The following is a 6,000-nucleotide window of genomic DNA, read 5'->3' as shown; positions in this document are numbered from 1 at the left end:
GTTTCACAATAAATAGATGCCCAAGCCTTTAACTGCCAGTATTAGATTAGATACCATTAGATGTAATAGAAAATTCTCTCCTTGTAATATTTTCATAAGAGTTTGAGGCGTTTGATTAATCTGACCACATTTTATTGCATTAATGATTTTTTTTCCCTTCCACTCTGCTGTAAAGACATTGAATGCAGGCTAATGCTGTTTTCTCTCCCCTCACTCTCATTCATCCTCAACCGTTATTGCAATGCATTGTTGATGAGGTGAGTCGGCGTCTTATGTGCTTTCACTCCTAAAGTCATTCCTAATGGAGTGGAAACCTTATATTTTGTTTCCTAATGAAGCACAGGAGTGGCAGACAGCTCCGCTTGGGCTGTCCTATGGCTGCCTGCAGGTTGAAGCCATCGGCCCGAGCCAAGCTGCTCTGAGGGAGCCAGCAGGGGATGTTGGGCCGCGGCAGCAGACAGCTTACACATGAACTTATGCACAGGCTGAGCAAGTCTGGGGACAGGAATCCCAAAGTGTTCCCGATATGTGCCTTAGTGAAGCAATAAACACATTTTAAATGAATACAAAGATAGGCAGAAGAATCAAGAAAATATTGTTTAAAATATGTACTTATATTCTAAAGGTACAGTTTATAAGCTTAAGGGGATCTATGGGAAGAAATTGAATAAAATATGACTTACTATAATTACTTTAGTTTACAAACATCTGAAAATAATAATGGTGTCTTTGTTATGTTGAGGAGAGTTACTGTTGGTGACAATCCGCAACCTCATCGCTCGATGCTGCAATATCTACACGTTAGAGAAGAACAATATAACTCTCATACCTGTACTATTAGTATGACGCTACGGCCAGTAACTGCTTAGCTTAGCTTAGCACAAAGACTGGAAACCATGGGAAACTGCTAGCCTGGCTTTTTCTGAAGAAGGAAAACAAATATGCTGACCAGCACTTCTAAAGCTCAACCATGTACAAAAAACTAACTGTAAAAAAGGGTAGTTGCTCTTTTTAGCTAAGCTGTTTTTATTATTAATGTAACTAAGCAACCCGGTCGTTGGCTGGAACTTCTTATTGAATGGACTGATGTGCGAGTGGTATCAAACTAAGAGCATTTCCCAATGTCTTCTTTTATTTGCAAAGTAAGTTGCTGTCAAAGAAGTGTAGTGAAGTGTAGGCTATGATCAAATCAACCAGAGTCATCTCTCAGTACAATACATTTACTTTATTATATTCTTCCTCTGAAAAAGGGCCAGCAGTTATTTTGTCTCTTCTGCCAGAGTATTCAAATTCAAGCACCATAACTGTATAAATCAGTAACCAGTCAGACTATATCAAAACAAATGATAGTGCTGTATTCAGACTAAATTACAAGATTTTCATTCATATAGAAATGTGAGGATGTCATGGCCCTGTTTACTGAAGTGATAGTTCTGTGCTCTGAGGGTTCATCTGAAACTATCTGAGCTATTCTGAGCTGAGGTTCTACAGCAAGGTCACTTTTAAAACAAAATGTCTCCTCGACAATCTGGGTCAAAGCACATTCTGTTACTTTCTCCGAAAGGTCCTTTCTTCCTGCCACCGTTTATAATTAAACACACACAATTATCCCAAATTTAATGGGATTCCAGAACCAGGCCTTTATTTAAGAGGTAATGAATAATATTTTAATTGCAAATGTAACTGTGCGATAGAAATGTGCTTCTCTCATCACTTGTAATTACAACACTATGTTTCTAACGTGAAACTCTGAGAATGCGATCAATAGCCGATGAGTCTCCTTTTTTTCCTTTATTCCTAAGGTCATTGTGTAACGGTTACTAATTGTGGAGTCATCGAGTAGCGGAGGAGAGGGGGCCTAAGCACATTTAAAACATATGGGCACTGTCCTATTGTTTATTGATGTCGGTAATTAATGATATAATGCACGCCGCTGAAGTAGTTTGACCTCTGAACCGATCATTATTCAGAATGTAGCAGGATCAATCAAGCTGTGCTTTTCTCACATGTATTTCTGTACACCCCCTGAGGGACAGACAGGGCACCCACTGTATCCTCATCTGTATTCAGCTGACCAAGACCGGATATGAATGATTTAGAAGTGTGTATCCGACGTGGACTGTGAGAAGCAGTAATATGAGATTTTACAAGCTGCTGCTAAAGTTGATAAAGACTGCAGCTTCCACTCCTGCGCCTCAAACTCCCGAAGAAGTCATTTTCTTTATAGGATCCTGGTGTATTTACTGCTTTTTCTCTCAATCTCCGCCACGGAAAACATTGTGTACTTACTTGTCTTTGGGAGATGTATCCAGTAATGACAGGCTCAGCGGCGTTATTCACCCTCTCCGCATCATAATGACCGTACGAACGTCTGCCTTTTGGATGGAGTGCCGGCCAGATTGTTGGGGCGATCTGGAGGGAGCGACGCGCATCGCTGCCCAGCCTGAGGTTCGGAGGCGGCGTTGATGTCCCACTCCGCCAAGCATCCCGGGCTCTCCTCGGGACGGGTGTATTAGAATAGGTCATTTCATTGTTAATTTAAATGGCTTAATACATCACTCTAAGGTAACAGACTGATGTGTGAGCAGCAGAGGGAGAGGGTGCGAGAGATGCCATGGGGTGTTTCTGTAATATCAAATGAAATAGACTCCCGCATCACTCACTTATGCAGTTTCTCAAGCAGCTCCCAGGCTATTAATGGAAAGCCGTGGCGGGATTGCTTCAGTCTTTCGCTTCTTTAATTTCACCGCAGCTCCCAAATGTTAGGTCTTTGTCTCATTGCTGATCCCCTGGCTGATCTATGGTGTTGTCTTTATCCTGCCCGCGGTCCATTGTGGCCGTGTGTTGTGTTATTGGGTCAGGTGAATCTATCAAGGACAGAGAGTTGGGCAGTTCACACGCCGGGGGGATAATTACAGGGTGATTGGTTTCCTCACGCTCTCTGCTCCTACTATCTTTGTCTCCTCTCCGTTAGCCTTGCCCTCACGTAGACGCACACTGGAAGTCGACCAAAAAGCTGCTTAGTCCCGGGACCTTGGCGCTCTTACCTGTTCAATCTCGGGGGGAGGGGGGCTTTGCTTTTAAACAGCTGTGTTTGTTTAATAGGAAACACGTGCTCTATTGTTTACGGATTGTTTGTGGATTTATTTACACCGGCGGGATTGCCTGGAACTCAGAAGACGGCTAGCTTTAATTTGCAGCCACCATTTCTTCTGCTATTATTAACCTAACCTTTTCCCATGAATAATTCATCACAGTTACCTTCTGATCCCACACATTTTCTGTCTCATTTGGCCTTGAAGCGTCTCATCTGCTTGTCCGTTCTGGGTCATAACAACACACTCTCACAATCACCTGGTTCAGTACATCAACAACAGTTTAAAGAGTTATTTTATAAAACTAGTTACAGACCCATTAAAGAGCTTTTTTGACATTTTGGGAAATACTCTCATTCCCTCTCGTTAAAGCTAGTTGGGAGAAGCAATGTAAAAGAAAATGTGTTCTTTGTAATACTTGTATGCCTATGCAAACATAATGTATTGTTAGTTCCTTTTTACTCTAATGCAGATCTATCATCACATACAAAAGAATCAATACGTTTGAAATCCTTCATGACATAAAAATAACACTAATGTTTGAATGAAGTTGTTTTGTGACCCTCACCTCGCAGGTCATAGTGGTCCGGGGAGAGTTTCTTGTCCTTATGCTAAGCTGTAGATTCACATTGAAAGTGACACATGGACCATTTTCTTTCAGCAAGAAAACATATTTTCCAAAATGCAAAATTCTTAGCTATTTCTTTAACTCTTTAAATACATGTTTGAAACCTATTGGATACAGCTTTCGAGTTATGTGCTTTGTGCATAATGCATAACCTTGTTTTTTTTTCTTCTTTTTTTGGAGGGGGGCTTCAACTTGTTTATGCGGCAATATCAATCCTTGGTGCTGACAAGTATGTTACACAACTTCTCACCTGCATGTGTTCTTTATGGAAATCTATAGTCGTCTGTTCACAAGGACCCAGCTATTTGCACCTCTTGACTTTGAAAGCTGTCAACAGAGCAACAGAACAACTTTCTGTGCTCTGGACAGTTCCTCCACAGAGACCTGCAGGGTGTTCCAACCGGAGGCTCCCTCCTCCGCCCAAAGTCTGACAGGGGACTCCAAAGCAGAGTCCTACACTGAGATTTGCCTCTTGCAGACTATGGTGTGTGCGTGTGTGCGCGTGCGATGAGTCCACGGAGTCGACCAGCCCTTCCCCCGCGCGTATCATACACCCAGAGCCATTCTATCTGTATGGAAATTTGGGCTCCACAGCTGGAATCCCACAAAGCACTGTCATCTACTAATAGTTATTATCTCTTTGGCCTGTTCCCTCACAAAAACCCTGCAATACAAGCACATTGCATCTTTATGGTAATGCCCCACAATATAGCCCCCAGCCATGGTGCATAGACCTTTGTTATCATTACGATAATTCCCATTCTCACTTGACTCCTCATTACACCACTGAAACTGCTCGGGGTTGGATATGGACAAATTCCTGCATCTTTCTTCATTACACTGATAGTGTTTATACACAAACTTAAACTCCCCAAATAAACACAGTGAAGCAGTCGGTGTGATGACAATTAAGCAGAAGATTTGTCATTATGAATTAGCAGAAGAAAGGGCCTGTGTGCTGATTCCGCATGTTTGTTGAATGGCTAAATATAACTCACGTTGTTTTTTTCAAAACTCTGTTGTCTTCATTAATAATTCCACAAACTTAAAATAACAAAAAAGCATTGAGCTAACTTACTGTGACTTAACACTGAAGCACAATGCATTATTTCCTATTTCTTTTCATCACAGATAATGTAAGAAAAACATCTTTACTCAACTCATCTGAATGGTGAAATCGTACTTATTTCCAACAGATGCTTTGCATTCTGTTTAACACGTCCTCTTCTCTCCGATTGCATTTGAGCCTACGTGAGGACGTTGTTTTTTTCTGTTTTTCCGCCATCAGGGTAGCAAGTGATTTACTATAAATATACGGTGAGCTTAGTGTCCGCTCTATGTAGGAAGCAAAGCACACAGAGACACAGACCTCGCTGTGGCTGCTCGTGTCCTTGCGTCTCTCCATGAATGCCCGCACAAGGCCTCTGGATTGACACAAAAAAGTAATTGCGGAGTGATTGGCACAGCTTGTCCCGTGCAGCCTGCGTCCCGCACTTGAAGGCTCTCCTCGGAGCACCCTCATTGTCACACAGCCTTTTAGCACCTTTGTTCCTACCTTCCCACAGGACCTCACAGCTCACCATTGGCAGATGAGTCCCTGTCTGTGACAAAAGGGTCCCTGGGCTCAGCCTCATTTGATGCAGGGAACAAGTCCCCCCAAACCCCCACTCACTCTCTCTCTCACACACACACACACACACACACACACACACACACACTCACACATATTGCACACCACCTTCTGGGAGAAAAAAAAATGTTCCGTTTAGCGGTGGAGGATAGGGGGTCAGGACCCGGGGGTGGGCTTTTTTGGAGGCAGATAAACATCCGAGCAGGAGAGGAGGGATGTCTTGTTTACACGCTAGCAACCATTTAGCAAGTCCCACTGTTTTCACTGCGTCTCTCCGGTGGCCCCTGGAACAGATGATCTTTCTATTTTGTTTATCTTTGAGTTGATCTAGAATAAAACCTGTGATCATTTTTTATGATATGCAATCAGGCAAACACAAGCACTCACACACAAACTGCATCTTTCTAATACCATCTAATGAGGTGATGACCAACCACTTGTTATAATTGCTTCAGTCTCCTTTTAATTTTCAAGCTTATTAATCATATGTAGAGTTATTTAAGAATGCATAAATTAATCTTAGATTAAAAAGCCAAAACAATTAAAGAGTAAGGTAAGATTTCCCCTGGGCTGGGACTTTTATTTTAATAGAGTGTTCAGGTGATTATCATACTTTGATGCAGCACTGTGATTAATGCAGACGCACT

The sequence above is a fragment of the Pungitius pungitius genome, chromosome 6, assembly GCF_949316345.1.
Source record: "Pungitius pungitius chromosome 6, fPunPun2.1, whole genome shotgun sequence".
Classification (NCBI taxonomy): Eukaryota; Metazoa; Chordata; class Actinopteri; order Perciformes; family Gasterosteidae; genus Pungitius; species Pungitius pungitius.
Note: the sequence above shows the minus strand (reverse complement) of the source record.